The sequence below is a fragment of the Anas acuta genome, chromosome 2 (genome assembly GCF_963932015.1).
Source record: "Anas acuta chromosome 2, bAnaAcu1.1, whole genome shotgun sequence".
Taxonomy (NCBI): domain Eukaryota; kingdom Metazoa; phylum Chordata; class Aves; order Anseriformes; family Anatidae; genus Anas; species Anas acuta.
Window position 1 is genome coordinate 121,567,001 of NC_088980.1, and position 19,262 is coordinate 121,586,262.

The window sequence follows — 19,262 nt, forward strand, 5'->3', positions numbered from 1 at the left end:
CCAAGCCCACAAGGGGCCGAGGATGGTGCAAAGTGACTGCAGGTATTGAGACTTTGTGCTTGAGTGCCAAATGAGAGAGAAGAGTCTGTCCCCACACCCAGCTTGTGCTCTGAGATGGCAGCCTCATACATGAAGCAGGCTGCAAGGCACATATAAGAGCCTTCCGACACAACTTCTGCTGTTTTCTTCAGCATTAGCTTTGCCCATCTCATTAGCACGATGCAATTAATAACAGCTATGTATGTGCTGTGGACTGAGGGAATGTTGGGGGATAGCAAAGCTGTCAGTTAGACAGAGGTAGCTTCAAAACCATAGGGGTTTTAAATGTTCCAGTTCTTCTAGTGAGCAACCAGAGCAGAAACACACAAGTAGACGAAAACACTCTTCCCATAAACATAAATTGGCAGCACCTATCTCCTGCATGGGTTATGGCTGTCTTGCCATGTCACTCATAAAGCTTGATGATCACTGGTTTGGAAAGGAGAGAAAAAGTGAGACAAAGAGCAAAATCTATTAAATTGCTGAGGCTCTTTTCAGGGGCCAGCATGTTACAGCATGATCCCCAAAGGTCTGTCTTAGCTGTATAAGGAAGCTGGTGTCATTAGGCCATAGGAACTCAATTTTTTTCATTATCACCTTCCCAGTTCTCTTCACCCACCTTCCTGACTTCTTTCTCCTCTGCTAGACACAGTTCCAGTAGCTGGGATGAGGCAATAGAAATGGAAACTCCTGTATATTCAAGCAAATCCTCTGCCATGTTTTCTCCTGATTTCTGAGAAAGAACAGAATATTGCAGAGTGGATGAACCCTCCCAAGTGCACTCTTCTAACTACCATGACCAGCCATCAGTTCCCCAGAGCAATGAGAAATCTGGGACCCATGGGATGGCAGCAGATCTGGCTTACAGGGTGGTGCAGAAGAACCAGGGGCTACAAGGCTTTCTAGGACCCCCAGAGAAAAGAAAGGACTGTGTGCAGTGCTCCTCACCACTGTTTACTGGAAGAAGAGGATGCTAGAAGAGGATGCTCTTCATCCAGCTTGACCAGGGCCATTTATGGCTTTGCAGATCTCAGACCCTTAGGTGACCCACATATTGAAGGTGTTATAAGACCTGAATCGTGTTACAGAGCTTGCCACAAAATAATAAAAAAGCAAGGCTTCTCTTGCTTCAACAGGCTTTAGTGAGGAGCTGGGATTTGTCACACTTGTGTAGAGGGACAGAGCTGTGGAGAAATATACAGCACAATTTACTTTGGGTGTTACCACTTCTGCTGTTGCACTGCAACAGGCCAGAAAGAGTCATTTGCTTTTATGATGGGAGTGATGAGATGCATGCAAACAGAAAAATCTTTCCCTTTGCCAGAGCACATGGACAAAACCCAAACACTAAAAACGATAAACGCCCTTTGTCATTCAAGTCTTCCTTGTCCCAGATTTGCTCAGCTGCTGTCTTTGGGATATATGATGCATGGCCTGTAACTCCCTGAGCATCTGCTATGGGCCACTATGAGAGACAGAGAAATGAGCTAAAGGGACCTCTGGTCCAAGCCAACATGTGCTTATGAGGCAGCTCCTGCTTGCACTGTAGATAATCCAGCATTTGTGCTGTCTGTGCAGCAAAATGAGAGCTCAATTAGAGCATGAGCTAGTATAATTTTACTAGGTCACCGACACTGGTATAGGTACAAATAGCACTGGCTCTACAAAATGCAAAACACAACATATTGCCACTGAGGACACTCTGTGTCTTCTCGGTCTGCTAGCAAAGCCAGTGCTCATGCCACTGTATGGCTATCCCTGCTATTCGTCATACTCACTGCAGAGCAGATGCGCATTGCCACTTTCATGTAGATGTGCATCCTTCCCTCAAGATCTGCGAGTTTCTCTTTCTTGCTCTCCACCTGATCCTCACATACCTCAGGATCATCCACCTTTGGCTCCCTAGGACTGCGTCTGTACTGACAAAGCCAACAGACACAGAGCATGGCCGCAAGCACTGGCGCATGGTTGCCCATGTGGCCACAGCTCTGGCATGGTTCCTGGCACTGTTTGGCCTAGGCCAGCTAGCTCTCTCACAAGCAATGCCTGGGCACAGCTGGGTGTTAGCATGGGCCAAGGATGATTCCCAGTTGACAGTTTGAGGCTATTTTGGAGGGTTATATAGGTATGTTCATGCCTGGCTACTCAAGGAAATGGAATGTGCCCTGGCACTGTCGAGTTGATCAGCAAAAACATAGCATGGACTCTGTTCTGAGGGAACAGTCTTGTTCATGGGGAAAAAAAAAAAAAAAAAAGAAAAAAAAAAAACCCTAACCTGACTTCTCTGAACACCAGGAGCTTTTACCCTGTAATGGAAAATTCATTTTGCTTGCTGTCTAACCTCATGTTTTAGAAGACACTGATAGTCCAGATATTGGGGTAAAAATAAATGTTTATGGGAACTACTTTTTTACTGATATTTGTATATTTGTTACTGATATACCTGGGGGGTTGGTGGGTAGAAACAACCTTGTGGAGTCTGGGAATGGCCATCCAGTCCCATGCCATAAATCTCAGGCAAAATCTAAGACCGACAGAAAACATTCATGTGTCCCTAACTGGCACACACCACTAAATCCTCTCACGCAACCTACAGAAGTTCAGGTCCTTCGGTGCAAAAGATGAAAACCTTAAAAATCATAGTGTGCCATAGGAAGGGATAAACTAGACACAGCCAGGACTGAGAGATGAGGAAGGCAACGAGGGAAAGAGGAGGTACAGTTTAGTGCAAAGAAGCAGGGGCAGAGGATGGGAAGCTCATGGATGTCAGACACTGTGAAGTTAATAACGTGAAAAAGCCAACCCCTCCTTCTGTCTGGAAAGCTGTGAAGTTATCCAGCACTAGGTAGGCCCTCTAGTCATTGAAGCTGTCAGTCAGTTTTCTTCTTCATTCAGTAATTTCAATTGTTGGAAGGGGGAAGTTGGGGTATTTGATAGGAGAGACTGTGAAGCCTTATAGCTCACTTCTGCAGTCCCTGCAGTCAGACAGCCTTGTCTAGCCTAGAAATGTTCATCTGCTTCTGAATTCTGGGTCTTCAGAAGAGCTCAGAGCAGGAGTGGTACTTTTCTAAATCATATAAAAATTTCCTGTAAAGGCAATGGTGGGTATAAAGGTGGAGGTAAGTCAGATTTAAGGAGGCGTCTGACCAGCAACAATGCAACAAGCCTGTGATCAGATCCCTTTACAGCACGGCAGCTGGCTTCTGCTGCAAGCAGCATGGACAGGAAAGATGCTACTGAGGTATTAAGGGACCTTATCCTGCAAACCTACCACAGACAGAACTGCTGAATCACGGACAATCTGTGCTCTAAGAGCTTAAAGATTTGGATATTGAGCTGACAGAGCCTGAAGTGGAATATAGGACTGGATGCTTAGAAGAGCACGCAAACAAATGGAAAGCCAGAAAGCACAGAAGGGTGAGGCTACGTGACTTCCCCTCCTCCAGCCCACTGCAATTTCAGGTGCAACACCAGCTGCTTCTCACCGGGACACAGCAACAAGAGCGGTCTGCTAAAACAAATCCACAAACTTCTTTCTAAGGAGAAAAAAGGTAAAGATGGTATTCCTTTTCTGAATGCATAATCACACAGCAAAAAGGGCACAGCACAACAAAAGAGAAGGAAGCTAACAAGCTGTCATTACTTCTGCAGTCCTAACACCATATATGAAAGTCTAAATGGTGGACAACTTGTTTCCCCTGTGTTTCTCCCTTAGTGGTATTGGGGTGAAGTTGCTTTTGAAGTTTGTCTGTTGAAGTGTGCCCATTGTAACCAAGGTCATGACATTTCTCCCAAACACCCCCAGCATCAATTCTTCATTCTGTTTCAGCTTGAAAATGTAACAGCACACACTTGATACATATCAATATAATGAAAAACTAGAGGATGTCAGACAAAAATTGTTTGTAACACACAGTACTGCTGCTTTAAGAGCTGGCTGTGCAGCACAGCGAATAAACAGTGTGCACTAGTCTAGAATGAGATGGGCTACAAATAAATTATTAAGCTTTTCTAGGAGGCGGACGGGACATTTTCACCTAGACTGCAATGCGTGTCATCACATACAGCAAAAGGATAAACAGGCTTGGGCCAACTTGATGAAAATTGATAGTGACTTACACATCCCTATTCAAAACCAGCCGTATCCAGATTAAGGCAGCCTTAGACAGCAATTTCCAGAATAATCCTACATAACACTTTCCAAGCCTTCGTAATCATTAGTATGTGTTGATTGGAAAAGGGTTTTAATGTGCTGATTCAGAGATTCCCTGTTTGTCTGCTGAATAACTAGAGGGGAAACATTTTCAAGTTTGTCTTTACATATTCACTCTGCCCTGTAGCCCCTGAAAAGCAGAGAGATTCTTGGGGGAGATTTCTGCTGCAAAAAGTCATCCTGCAAATTTTAGCTGGCTGTTTCATTCTGATTAGAGATATTTTTGCATGACAACATGACTTAGTCTCGAGGCAAAATTTTCAAACCCTATAAATCCATTAGGCCTTTTTGAAAACAAAACAAAACAAACAAATGAAAAAATACAGTCACATCTGAAAGTTAGTATGAAAGTTAGTCCATTTTAATGCGAGCAGTCTTCCCTGATCTTCTCACAGAGAATTGACACTAACATTTTATTTTTTTTTTCCAATGAGAACAGTAGATGAAACATCATATAATCAGGATGTGTTTCTAAAAAGCATTTCAGATGGACAGTAGACATTCAGGAGGAATTCAGGCTGGGAGATATGGATTATAAGTCTCTTCCAGCATTCTGACCTTGCCACACTTTCTTTCCCTTGTCTAAAATTGTTGTCAACCTCTATGATACCATGATATGGAACAGCATGTTTGGAGCACACATAGCAAAATATAATTAGTTTTAAGGTTAAAAGACCATCTTTATGTATTATTCCAGCACTATAGATAGAGATGCCCTTGAACCCTCATTCTGCCTCTTTGTACAGAAAAGCAGGAGGATGGAATTCACCCATATGAGACCTCATAGTCCCAGAAGGGACCTCAAGAGGTCATCTTCATACCCTTAAAAGAACAAGGATAAGTTATACTCAAGCCATCACACCTAAATTTTGTAAATATTGTAACTATTTCTTTCTCCTTTATATATAATTTATATCTTATTTATTGCAAAGCAAGATGATTTCTTCTGGGTCTTCCTCTCTTGGACTCAGGGGATAAATGACCACCTCCTCTTTATAACAAACTTTTACAGACTAGGACGTCACTCTCTTCTCACTCCTTTCTTCCTTTCCTTTTTACTAAATTAAATAAACCATTCAGCCATTCCTCCTTGGACAGATTTGCTTAAAACTGATCATTCCCAATGATTTCTTCTGGATTATCTCCATTTGAAATACATCTGTCTTTAAGTGCTGTGTCACTAATTGGATACAGTACTTCCACTAAAGTTTCTCCAGGGGCAAGTAGAGCAGAATAATTTCTTTCCTCTAATTTACATCCAACACTGATCTTAAATACATCCCAGAATGAGCCTTGTTCTTTTTCAGCAGACTCATATTGTTGAGCTATATGGGTTTGTAGCACATTATAACTTTTTGATTATTTTTCTGACCTGTTTCTACCTGGCACATCTTAAATCCAAGTTCCACTTGTCCTTTATGAATCTTTGTTTTGCTGCTTTCAGACTGAAGATGCTCCTGTTGCTTTGAAATCTTGTGTGTTCTTCCAGATGCTGCACCTCTTCTGAAGTACTACTGGTGCTCTCTCTGCTTCATTGGCGACATCTCTGATGACAATTATTGACCAGAATATGGTCAAAACCAGATATCCACGCTGTAAGTACTCTCCCAATTTGACTGCAAAAATTGTTAACTGCAGTTCAACAGGGACTTTTCAATACTTTTAAGTGCTAAAAGGAAAAAAGAGCTCCTTAGATGGGAATAAATAAATTACAGCTTCAGTTTCGGTATGATTCATTCTGTATGTCCCTACAAACACAAGGAAATTTCACCCAGGCAATTGGATCTCTGGTTGCCCAAACACAAGTGTTATTTTGAACAAATCTGCAAGTTCAGTGTTCTGCTACTTCATCTCAACAGAAGGGACACATTACCTTTAGCCTGGATACACTGCATTGCTTTTAAAAGACACAAATTCTTTGAGAACCTCAAGTGCTGGAAAAAGCTATGCATGAATCTAATATGGGAGTGATCTTGAACATCTGAACCTGGAAGTGAACTGAGAGGCAAAGGGTGTACAATGAAGATACATTTAATGTATTCTATCCAAGAGAAAGCAGCTTTCTTCTTTCTTAAGAAGCACTTTCTAGAGCTTTTGTGAGGCTTCTGCCCCCAGTTCAAGGCACAATGAAGGTCAGTAACTTTTTGCAAATTAGTGTTGATCACTGTGGGTGGATCCTTGACTGAGAAGAAAGGACTAGAGCAAGACATATTGTTACATATATTGCTCCTTTCCTTTTATAACAATATAACTATAGGTTTAACACAACCCCTGCTAACACTGAGAAATGAATACTTTTATTTCAAGGGTAAGGGGCAATATCAGGATACCTCAAAATGGTTTCCATCCTTGGTTAGTCATTCCTTTGTTCAGCAAGAGCAAACCTTCCTGGCCCTCCCTGCTCCTAAACATTACTCTAAAGATTTAGGTAAAACCAATAAAATTGGAGGCATGCTAGAAGTGATAAGCTATAGCCTGTCTTCTGTTTTTCTCTGAGGAGACCCAGGAAATACTGAGTTATTCTGTTAGAAGAAACAGTAACAGAGGGTATGCTTACAGTGAAGTACACTTTAAGCAGTAGATTAAACCAGTGCCCTGTGTAACTTTGTGCTTAGCTTTGCTGCTGCACAAATCTGTAGATGTTTTTGTCAACCCCTCTCTCCCCTGAGTCATATTATGAATGAAACTGATGCAATGACTCTGGCTGGTCAATCTTTGTTTTGGCTCTTTTCAATGAGTCTGAGACTACCTCAGTGCTCAAGCATTTTAGAAAGGCACTCAGAGATACACAGAAAACAGAAACTGCTGTCCATATTTTTAAATGTTCACTTCTTAATCAATTCCAGGTTTTGAGTGCTCATTTTCAGAGAGCTGCTGATGCCCTTAGTTACCATTCAGTCCAATTGGCGTTGGAGCTTTTCAGTGCATTACAAAATCAGGATGAAAGTCCTTACTTAGTCTGAGTGCCTAAAATCAGTGGATACTTCTGGCCCCAGTTCAAATATGAAGTTATATTATTACGAACAGTTATGTTTTCAGTTAAAGGCAAGGGGAGCAATTTATTAGTGCAAAACAGACACTTATTCAATGACACTTGTAGGAACTGAATTAAGTACTGTCCTTCTCTAGAACAGAGGTAAGAGTAGCATCCACACTGTATTAGCCAGAGAAGCAGGGTAAGTTGTGAGCACAGGCTTTCTCTTTTTCCAGAGAGAGCTCACACTTAGATCAAGTAGCTACATCAATAGAAAGCGTTTAATAACTACTCTGGACTGAACAAAGCTCTCTAATATCAGGTACAGACAAAAATAGCCCAGGGAGAAAATATACCTTCTTCTTGCATACATATTATGCAAGTGAAAGGTTATTTCTCAGTATTGCCTTTCTAAGTGCAATGTGCCCAGCTGTTTAAAGAAAATCAGCGCTAATGTAACAAAAAGTAGATCAACAGGAGCTCAGACTTCTCCATTGCAAAGCAGAGGAGAATGAAGCCAGCTTGGTACCTTGGGGCTAGCAGACTTGGAATTTCCTTTGTCATGAGCACTGCTTCACTTCTCCTGAATGTGTCATGCTGGTGAATCCTGAGGTTAATTATTAGATTATTCTAATATACATCAAAGACTTCTGGAGGCTCCTGAGTCTTCACAGTTTAATATGTTCGTTTATCAGGTGCAAGTAGGAGAAATGAAAACTAATTAAATTATTTTTTTAAGACTTTTTAAATGATCTTGTATTTTCAAATCCCACTCATTGGGCCATCTCTGTGATACTTCAGAAACTGCAGTGTAATGCTAAAGGGACACCTGGGTTCCTTATCATACTTTGAAATAGCAGATTGGTTGACATTTGAGTTTTTATTTAAAATGTGATAGCATAAAAACTGGATATTCTTCAGGCCAGAGCAAGCATGCACTGAGGTCAACTGATGTTCCCAGACAGTTTTAGAAGTAATATTTATTTCCAAGAGTTTGGCAATCCCCATATCCCCATCACAGTTTAAAGTGTTATTTATTTATTTGTGGTTTTCTATTCCACCAAGGTTTCAAATGTACGGGCCTCTGCTTTGAGCTTCAAGATGCCTTACTAACCTCAATCTACTGACAGTATGGCAAGGAGGTATAAAAAAATTACTGGCAGAAATAGGAAATGATTTTTGTTTGTTTGTTTCTTTATTAGCCCATATTTGTGCAAGGTTTATATTTTTCCTTAATTCTAAAAATATATATATGCAGCTCAAAGAATGAATATGATCAAAGTGATCTTCCATAGGAATGCAAAAGTCACATCTATTCCTGTATTCATCTGGTGAAAAATATAGCCACTTGACCACTGAATGAATGAACTTTGCTTGGTCCTGTCCTAACAGAGTGAAAAAAGACTGAAAACCAACAGGTTTTAAAATGATTTCTGACGGAAACATCTACCTTAATTTTAGCACCCATCCTTCCACTGAAAAATTAAGTCCAGTTGTATGTTTCCTAAAATATCAGGAGACAAACAGAACAACTCAGGAATCCAATAAGCTTAAGTTGCTTATCACTGAGAAGGGAGCAAAGGCCTCTCTGAAAGCAACAAGAATTGCAGTGGATGGTTGAATCCTGCTGCAGTCACTGGAAGACCACTGAATTTTGACAGGTTTTCTTCCAAGAGTTCTTCAGTCTTTTGATTTTTGTGATAAGGGACTGTTAGTGAGGAAAAGAAAATGAGATAAATATGAGAAAATACTTCTCAGAGAAGTGAAATATAATTGCATTATTGTTGTTTGATAACTACAAAAAGAATTCTGCAGTTTTACCGGAATTTTGTTGTATTCTTAAATCAACAGCAAAAAGTTAAAATATATGTTCTTTATTACTTTTTTAAGATGAGGGTATTCATTCATTAAACATAGTGAAGAAAATATACAGTCTAATTCTTCATGAAAAAAAATAGTTTTATATTTATTTCATTGGGGCAACTACACTGAGAAAATAATAGACTGTGGTAGCTTTGAACAAACTGTTTTGAGCTGTTGCTCCAGTAGCGTGTGAAATGAAGTGCCTCCTCAGCTACACATGGATATAAAGGGAGGCCTTTGCAGGCAGTGAGCAAGGTATGAGAAGAAAGTGTTCATTTTTCAAAAAATAAATATGAGAAGTGCCTGAAGCATTGAGGGTATGGACTCAGCATTTCTGGATATCAAGTAACTACTATATTTCATCTCATATGTCCGAAATCAGTGTTCAGCACTGAACACCCCATACTTAAAATGCAAGAAAAATCATAAAAACACAATACAGAACGGAATTATATGTTATTTACTGTATTACTGCTTGATCTGCATATATCATATCTATTGTGGAATTATTTTTTCATATAATGGATCTGAATTTTAAAAAAATACCTTTCAGATATTTCTTGCTTTCTTCCGTTACGCATTCACAAATGATCCCCTGCTTTCTGTGGAAGTTTATTTTTTCTATGAATCAATCACTGTTCACTCTGTAGGAAAACCCTTTCCATCTGATGTCTTTATATGCATCAATATGTGTTATTTTAACCCCTGACATCTTGAGGCTTATTTAGTACATTTACCCACTTGGAGAAGATAGCCTGGATCTTGACCATATTTCCTGATAGTTTTTCAGTGTTCTGTGGTCTGATCAGGAGAAAAAATTCTTTTGAAGATCCACTTTGAAATGTAATTTCAGTTTTTATCATTATTTTTTTTTTTTGCAAAAGTTTCATTATTCCTCTTCTGATTGCAAGATCTGAAATTGTTTATTTGTGCTAACTGATTACAAACTGATATACCCAGCTGTTGACTAACAACCGTGATCTATTTTTGGTTCTCATATTAGAAGTGGGTTTTACTTTCCTTGTGAAAGTAAAAAACAATGTTGCCCATGGCTATGAAGGAAGCTACAAGGATCTGAATGCAAAGGATGTATCATCTTCATATATATTTGTAAACACACACTCATCACATCTAGTTCAGGGGATTACAACACTCAGTGTTACAGCACAAGACATTTTCCCTTCATCTGAGCATTCAGGAACACACACTTGTTTGGCTGGAAAAATGGATGATGCCATGTTGATTAGGACAACCTGTCCTGTATTGTATTTAGTTGTCAGTAATATTGCCTTGTGGCGTCTTTAATGGACGTCTCTCCCCATCTTGGCATGCCTCTAGAAGAGGCACCTGACTGTCTTTCTACACCCTTTATTCCCAGAACAAGCAGAAGGCATTCATTACACTAAAGAATGACATTGATCCATAAACTCCAGTCTCACCTGAAAATGATGGAAACTTCCACTGGGTGCAAAACACATCATATTCCTAGATTATCGAGACCTTTCTGAATGAAGTACAACATGTTAGGATACTCAGCATGTTTCTTATGTTGTACAAGTGCACCAGAAACCTTATAGATTTGTCCCCAGGCCTACTGAAATAAACACACAGCCAGCAATCTACTGCCTGGAAAAAAAAAAAAAAAAAAAAAAAAAGCACTAAAATCAGTTTCTGGTTCAATTCCTCAGTGGTCGTATCTCCAGATAGAATTCCTTTTACTCTTCCTTAGCCTGCAAGATATGGCAATACACTCCCTTTTAACTTTAGAACTCTCATGGCTTGAAAAGTTCTTTAGTTATGCAGATACAATATTTATTTATTTATTTAGTCTCAAAAATGCTCTCTGTTACTACTCCGTTCGGTAATCTTTGAACTGTGGAAGAATTCACTACTCTGGCTCTGACTAAGGACCTAAAGGCTTAGCCTAAATAGCACATTGGCAAACAGGTTTGTGCCTTCTTCTCCTGCAATCATTGTAAAGGAACATCTTGTGCAGAGGTCCACAGTGTGCCTGTGGCGGTTTTACTCAGGTGGGCAGATGAGCTCCACCACAGCCACTCTCTCACTGCCTTCTCAAAGGGAAACGGGGAGAAAATACTATGAAGAGGACTCAAGGGTTGAGACAGGGAGATCACTCTACAATTACCGTGATGGGCAAAACAGACTCAGAGTAGGGATATTAGTAAAATTTCCTGCCTGTTACAAACAAGCTAGAGAAGTGAGAAACAAAGAAAAGAAACCAAAAAATCTTCCCCCCTTCCATCCACCCTCTTTCACCTCCTCCTCCCAAGAGGCACAGGGGAATGGGGGCTGCAGCCAGTCCCTTCATCTACAGTGCTCCTTCAAAATCACTCACTTCGCCTACTCCAGTGTGGGGTCCCTCCCATGGGATGCCGTCCTTCCTGAACTCTTCCTGTGTGGACTTCCCACAAGCAGCAGCTCTTCAAGAACTGCTCTAATACAGGTCTATACCACAGGAACAGACAGCTATCTACAGGCAGCAGCTCCCCCAGACCCCCTGCTCCTGCATGGGCTCCTCTCCACGGGCTGCAGCTCCAGCCCAGGGCTTGCTCCTGCAGGGGCTCTCCATGGGCTGCAGCCTCCTCCAGGCCACATCCACCTGCTCCACCGGGGGCTCCTCCACTCATAGGGGGGCTGCAGCATGGAGATCTGCTCCATGTGGGACCCATGGGCTGCAGGGGGACAGCCTGCTCCACCAGGGGCCTCTCCAAAGGGGAACTGCTAATGTGTGCCTGGAGCAGCACCTCCTCCCTCTACTTCTACACTGACCTGGGGGTCTGCAGGGCTGATTCTCACTCTTCTCTCCCAGCTGCTGTTCCCTAACAGTTTCCCTCCCCCGTTTTTTAAATCTGCTCTCACAGAGGTGCAAACAATGTTACTTATTAGCTCAGCTCTGGCCAGTGGCGGGGTCGTTATCAAAAAGGGGTAGCTTCTGGATTCTTCTCGCAGAAGCCACCCCTATGGCCCCTTGCTACCAAAACCTTGTCACCCACTACAGTCCCAGAGCTCTATACCCTTGTACACAATATGGAAAATACTTGGGGAAATTACTAAATCCACAAAGTTAATATCATATGACTAGTCATTTACCAGAAAGTATAACTTGTTCCTCACCTGACATCTTAGTGAGCGTGTGGAAAGTAAATTTCAGAAAGTACCTAAACCTCTCATGTCTGCCGCAAGTGTATATAGGGCAATGCTGAGTTGAATGACATGCCAAATGATCTACAGCATGGGGAAGCAGACTGAATGCAAAAGTGTCTGTACCATCAGAAATTGATTTGACGACTATGTCAATTACTTTTGGCACTAAGCTTCCTGTGGGTTATTTTCTGATTGATCCTTTGGCCATCTGTGACTGTTTCTCTATCTATTCCTATTTCAGGACAGATTTATGGTATTCTTTGGCTATCATAAATCATTCGAATTTTTACCCCATGTGGAATTTCCTCTTATAGTGTTTGGGTCAACCTTGATTATTCCTTCTACTTCTAGGCAGTAAGTGCTGCTGCTGAGCAATAACATAAGTTACAAAAGAGCTCCTACAAACCAATCTTGATTTGTGAGACAGCAGGCAATAATGTAATTTGCCAAAAATAAACCCCAACCCTAGAGTTTCTAAACATATTTTTTTTACAATACACATTTTTTCTGCATGTTTTTATCTCCAAGTTGTTTTTTTTTTGTTTTTGTTTTGAAATCTATTGAATTACTAACACTAAAAACACTGCCACAGCAACTTTTTACATGCTAATATGTCAGACATTGATGCTGTTTATCTGAGATCTCACTTAAGAGCTTAAACACACATCTTTTAGTGCTGCAGCATTTACAGATTCAAAAATGGTAGATTGGCATTATATCATATGCCATCATTCCTTGTTTTGCTTTGTGACTACAAAGTTGCAGCTTCACAATTCTTTTATACTTTCTTTTTGCCTAAACGTACTGGTAATATCAGGTTCAGTTTTCTCTTCTGGGAGATGTCTGTGAAGGACCCAAAGAAATGGACTGAGCATTTTTTACCGCATTTGGTTGTAGAACTTGAAGTACTGAATCTTGAAATAGATGGAAGAAAAAACTCTAAGAAAGAAGTTTGAAATGCACTAGCTGAAAATAATAATAATAAAACTCAAAGAGCTCAGCAGTTCTAATATGACTAAATAATAATAATAATAAACATTTTGTTTCCAAACTGAGTATAATTTTCTTAATATAATGAGAGGTCATAATTATACTTTCCCTCTAGTCTGCTCTAGAATTATCCAGCAAAGCAGATCAGATAAGATGTGAAATGTAAAAAGGGTTGAATGTGAAGCTTTCAAGATTTCTTTAGTCATTATAAAGAAGTGAAAATGGTATAAACCCTCTTTTTTTTTTTTTTTTTTTTTTTTTTTTTTTTTTTTTTTCCTGCTTTTACAGGTCACCTTTAAAGGCTCTTGTCATCCATTCACATCAATTGTGAGCAAGCTATTATCTTTATGGACTCAGGATGCTGGTTTCAGACTCACAGTCCCTGAACAGTGCTGTACATCAAGTAATCTTTTATTTATTTATTTGAATTCTTCAGCTCCTGAGACCCAGGCCTGCCCAGCATTCTGACAATCAGGGTTAATTACTGTAATGCTTCTCTGGCAGGTTCTCCTTAAAGCACCTTAGCAATATTACAGCTCATCCAGAATGATGCTGATTGTTACCTGTACAGGACTTTGTCAGCATATTACTTCCACTTTATGCAGATTGGGCACTTGCTATTTGAAATGCTCAAACCAATTTCTACCACAGATAAGCATCCTGAAAGACAGATTCTCTGACAACAATCAAACCTCTGATCCGTGGCTTTCTCAGGTACTTTCTTGTTTGCTTGACTTTCCTCACTGAATACCTTATTGTTTCATCAGTCAAGGCAGTGCAACACAACATATTGCTTCTCACTTTGAATATTCATTGGAGGTAAATCTCAGTTTGACTGAGTTTGTCTCATTTTAAATCCCGTAATGAGTTTTAGTCTGCTGGCAGGGAGGATCTTCCTGTCCTGCTTGCTTGGTGTTTTTCCGTAAGGCTGACTTAATATTGCTGTGCTCATTTTGCAGGATTCTACTGCAACAGACAGATGACCATTCCATGGGTTTGTCCATGCAGTATTTCAGATCTCATCATCAGTCCCTTAGACTAAAACAAATCCTGAATGACCATAGAAAAAGTGAGTAGGCTACAGACCTGCTTAGCACTAACCTACTGAAGGGTGTTCAGGCATTCAGGAGTCCACCTGGCTATGAACTGACCCACTAAGAAGCGTTCAGAGGAAGCACTTTCAGCCACCCCTGCCACAGGACAGTAGCATGTAGCTGAAAAACAAGTGGCAAGGCTGTTTCAGCTAGGCACACCACAATAAAGGCACACCACAATAACCATCTTAGTAAAGACATCATTATGTTTCATACATCTTGACATCTTCAGTATCTTGACATCAACAACTCCAGGTTAGACACCTTTTACAGGTGGGAATAATACAGCTTTTGAGAATAGGATCTATGAAGTCCTGTGAGACAGGTGAGCATCTGCTTAAGCTAATCAGCAGAGAAAGCTGAGCAGAAGCCAAAGAGAGTAAGGCAGGTGCAGGTTAGAACAGCTCATGCGCTGTTCTAAATTGTGGTCAGTAGCAATTAGCAATTAGGGACTCTCCCAGCAGCTGGTAATGGCTAGATTTATCACTGATTGAGAGCAAAAGTAAGTTAATGTTGATTGTTTTAACTGTTTCAAAAGTAGCCCCCTTAATTTAGGGTAATTCCCAGCTTCTTTGGTTTCCTTTCTGGGTGCTTTATATCACCAGTGCTCAGACAAGGACTGAAGATGTGATCTTGGAGTAGTACTGGTATACATTTCCAACTTTAGAACTGCATGTTCTAGCTATTCAAATAATTGCATGCTATGGAACACAAACAATTTTATAAAGTATTAAGTTGCAACCCAAATGACCTCCTTATATTAAGTTCTTCTCCAAGTAACCTGTAAGTAGTCTTTATAGCTAATTTCCTGCTTATAAAATTCAATTCATTGCATTCAAATCAAAGTAGAAGAAATAACAAATGATACCATTTGGCTAGCTGACCAAACAGTTAGCCTTATGTAGCTTTCTGTTATGCCAGTATACTAGATCAAGGCATTCATTCAGCTGATAATTTGATTTCAATGACATTTAACAAGTTAGTTAAAGCCATAGCAATGACCAATGAGAAAAATAAATGAGAAGTGACTAAATATATTTGTGCAGGCAGAGTAATATACACCAATATCAAATTCTAAAGACAAATGAATCTTGGCTGTACCTGTGGGCTTGTTTTGAGAACAAATGAAAAGTTCGTTTCATGATGCATGTCCGTTTCTTAGGAATTAAATGTACTGATGACTCATTTTTATGTAACAACAACAACAAAAAAAAGTCTTATTTTTAAGCACAGCTATGATGTGGGAACTGAGGAATTCAGGCTCAGATTCTCAAACTTCCCCTGACAAAACACAATGTTGTTATTCCCCGGTAAAAGTCTATGGGCTGGAGGGGTCTAAATCCTTTAAGTTCCTTTGAAAATGGAAATTCCAGCATCTAAAGACTGTTTTGGCTTATACTGGATGAAAGTAATGTGATCAAGGCTCATTTATAGGAAGTTACAGGAGACCAGAAAGGTACTGATCTGGGAAGGTACTCTGATACGTTTTAGACAGTACAAGAAAGAATTTTAGGATAAATTTAAGGAAAAAAGAAAGATGGCCATGTGAAGCTTCTGGACTTTTTTCAGTGCTATATTGGGAGTGACTCAGTCCTCCTATTTTTTAAAATAAAGCATGATTTTATAGTCAACCTCTCTCATTTCTTGTCAGTTTTGCCCTTCTCTCTCTTCTCATCCATTCTCTCCCCTCCCCAGTCAAACTACCTTTTTCTTTCTTTAATTATTCACAGTTATAACACAGTTGAATGTTCAAAGTAGCTTGTACATGGCATACTCAAAGATTTGACATACAGCTTATTCTGATGTCGTACAATACACATGAGAGTATTTTGCATGAAAGCAGCATGCCTTGATAAATGAAGTTAGATAAATTGTAAGTATAAAAATATCTCAGTTAAGGAGGATGATTCTACCAACAGTACTTCATACCCAGGAAGACACTAAGGTCAGGAGGAAGTGTCTTTCATGATTTCCAGTTGAATATATATTGCATTGGTTTATTTTGAGTTGTTCTAAAGTAACTTGAGAAAAAAGGAGCCCAGGCACAGAAAGTAGTTTTTCCCTAAAGATTCAGTGCTCCTCTACTTAACACCTGACAGTAACTGACAGTGTGGGATCTCTTGTTCATGAAAGTGTGAAAGTAGACTTCAATTTACGCACAGATATAAGAAACATAAGCTAACAGGCTTCTTACTAAGCTTGCAGTAGGTTAACAGCATGTAATTAGTTACTGTAGATCATCTGAAGTTTGGTAACCCACTAGATTTCTGTCCTTGTGTGTATTCTTGAATTGCGATCCACTATAAAGAATTTCAATAGAAGAAGCTATACCTACATGTAAATGAAGGCTTAGAGACATAGGAAAAAATCTGGGAAAATAAGGAAATTTTATTTCAGGAACTATGCAGACAGTAGTGAAGAAACAAGTGGGGAAACAAGGCATTTGTTATGGAAGGAATAGTGAAACTCATGCTAAGATTTACTCATGATAACCCTCATGGTAAACCCTGAATGAAACAGTCAGTTTTTTGGGCTAATATTCACATCAAAATTTGCCCACACACAGTTGCTGCCTTTTATGAGAGTCTTTAGGAGCAGCCTGAGCCTTGAGAGTCCTTCAATAAAGTAGCCTGTAACCTACCTAAAAAAGAAACTGTTGAAGATATAAGATCACAGAATAACTGAAATTGGAAGGGATCTCAGGAGATCCTTAGTCCAACCTTCTGCTCAAAGCAGACTCAGCTGTGACATCAGACTACATGGCTTAGAGCTTTATCTAGGTGGCTCTTGCAGACCTCCAAGCATGTATACTGCACTGCTTGGCACTACTCAGGGTGAAGAAATTTTTTCCTTACATCTAGTCTAAAACTCTTTTCCTCCTGCCACACAGTGTTGTGAGCAGCCTGGTTCTGTCTTTTTGTTGACATCCTCATGCATACTGCAAGGCCATGTTTAGGTCTCCCAGAATTTTCTCTTCTCCAGTCAAACAAGCTGAGGTCCTTCAGCCTCTCCTCAAAGGGCAAGTGCTCCAGCTCTCAACCACCTTAGTGGCCCTCTGCTGAGCTTTTCTCTATTTGATCTGTTTTTCTTGTACTGGGTGGCCCAAAACTAGAGGCAGTGCTCTAGATGGCATCCAAAGAATGCTGAGCAAAAGAGGATGATCACTGCCCTTGATATAGTGGCCACGTTGCTGTTGATATGACCCAAGATACCATTGGTTTTGTGTGGTGGTTTTACTTGGATGGGCAGCCAAGCTCCACCACAGATCCTGTCTCACTCCCCCTCCTCAAAGGGGAAGGGGGAGAAAATACAATGCAAAGGGCTCAAGGTTTGAGATAAGGATGGAGACATAGCTCAACAATTACTGTGATGGGCAAAACAGACTCAGAGTAGGGAGATAGTAAAAATTATTGCCTATTATGAACAAGCTAGAAATGTGAGAAACAAAGGAAAAAAATCTAAAACACCTTTCCCCTCCATCTCTTTCACCTGCCCCCCCAAGAAGTACAGGAAAATGGGGGAATGGGAGCTGTGGTCAGTCCCTGACGCTGCATCTCTGCCACTCCTTCAAGGTCACTCTCTGACCCTGCTGGATGTGGGGTCCCTCCCACGGGATGCCGTCCTTCCCGAACTGAACCTGTGTGGACTTCCCACAATCAGCAGCCCTTCAAGAACTGCTCCCATATGGCTACATACCATGGGGTCCATCCATCTGCCAGGAGCAAACTGCTCCAGCAAAGGTCCCCCATGGGTGGCCGCTCACCCCAGACCCCCTGCTCCTGCATGGGCTCCTCTCCATGGGCTGCAGCTCCGGCCCGGGGCCTTCTCCTGCAGGGGCTCTCCATGGGCTGCAGCCTCCTCCAGGCCACCTCCACCTGCTCCACCAGGGGCTCCTCCACGGGCTGCAGTGTGGAGATCTGCTCCATGTGGGACCCATGGGCTGCAGGGGTACAGCCTGCTGTACCAGGGAGGGGTGTCTCCACAGGCCACAGGGGAACTGTTGCTGCATGCCTGGAGCACCTCCTGCCCTCCTGCTGCACTGACCTGGGGGTCTGCAGGGCTGGTTCTCACTCTTCTCTCCCATCTGCTGTTCCCTATAAGTTTTTTGTTTGTTTGTTTGTGTTTTTATTTATTTTATTTTATTTTATTTTATTTTATTTTATTTTATTTTATTTTATTTTATTTTATTTTATTTTATTTTATTTTATTTTTCCCCATTTCTTAAATCTGCTCTCACAGAGGTGCAAACAACATCACTTATTAGCTCAGCTCTGGCCAGTGGCGGGGGCCTTATCAAAAAGGGGCAGCTTCTGGATTCTTCTCGCAGAAGCTACCCCTATGGCCCTGCGCTACCAAAACCTTGCCACATAAACCCTCTACGCCTTGCTGGCTGCCCAGTATAACAAAGGGATAACAAAGAACCAGTTTATTTCCTCTGACCATATGACCATTACGTTTTGTTATTTGTTGTGACCGGGGAGATTGAAAGCAAGGCACTTTTTAGGAGTTATATCACTTGAACTCTGCACGCAGGAAATGTTCAGAGGCACCTGAGGCTGAAATAGAGTTTGTTGAGCTCAGGAATAGAAAGTATGCATGCTGGTCTAAGTTTAATGATTATTTTGGAAGATACTGGACAGGGATAGCTCCTGTCTCTTTTCATAGATTTTCATAGAGTATGGGAGACACAGCTAAACCAGCCCTAACTCAGTAACAATCTGTCTGGGATGTAAGGTATAATACCTCACTTTGAGCTGTCACAGCTCCAGGTGCCTGAATCATCCCTACAGCACACTGCAGTCACTTCTGTGCAATGTGGCCATATCAGTAGTTTGTATGAGATATATCTCAAGTGTGTTGTAATGCCTTCTGGGTAGCTGCTGGAACTAAGAATGAGCTAATATACTCTCTCCTCCTGCCAGCC

General features: G+C 40.8%; 1 long non-coding RNA gene across 1 annotated transcript; it reads right to left on the reverse strand.

Annotated features, from left to right (window-relative positions):
• Nucleotides 1-8,668: 8,668 nt before the first annotated feature.
• On the reverse strand, nucleotides 8,669-11,942 carry LOC137851817 (uncharacterized). The gene is made up of 3 exons (XR_011093498.1): nucleotides 11,880-11,942; nucleotides 10,529-10,715; nucleotides 8,669-8,934 (listed from the first exon to the last, which is right to left on the reverse strand). It is a non-coding gene; the product is annotated as an uncharacterized lncRNA (long non-coding RNA).
• Between the last annotated feature and the right edge of the window lie 7,320 nt (nucleotides 11,943-19,262).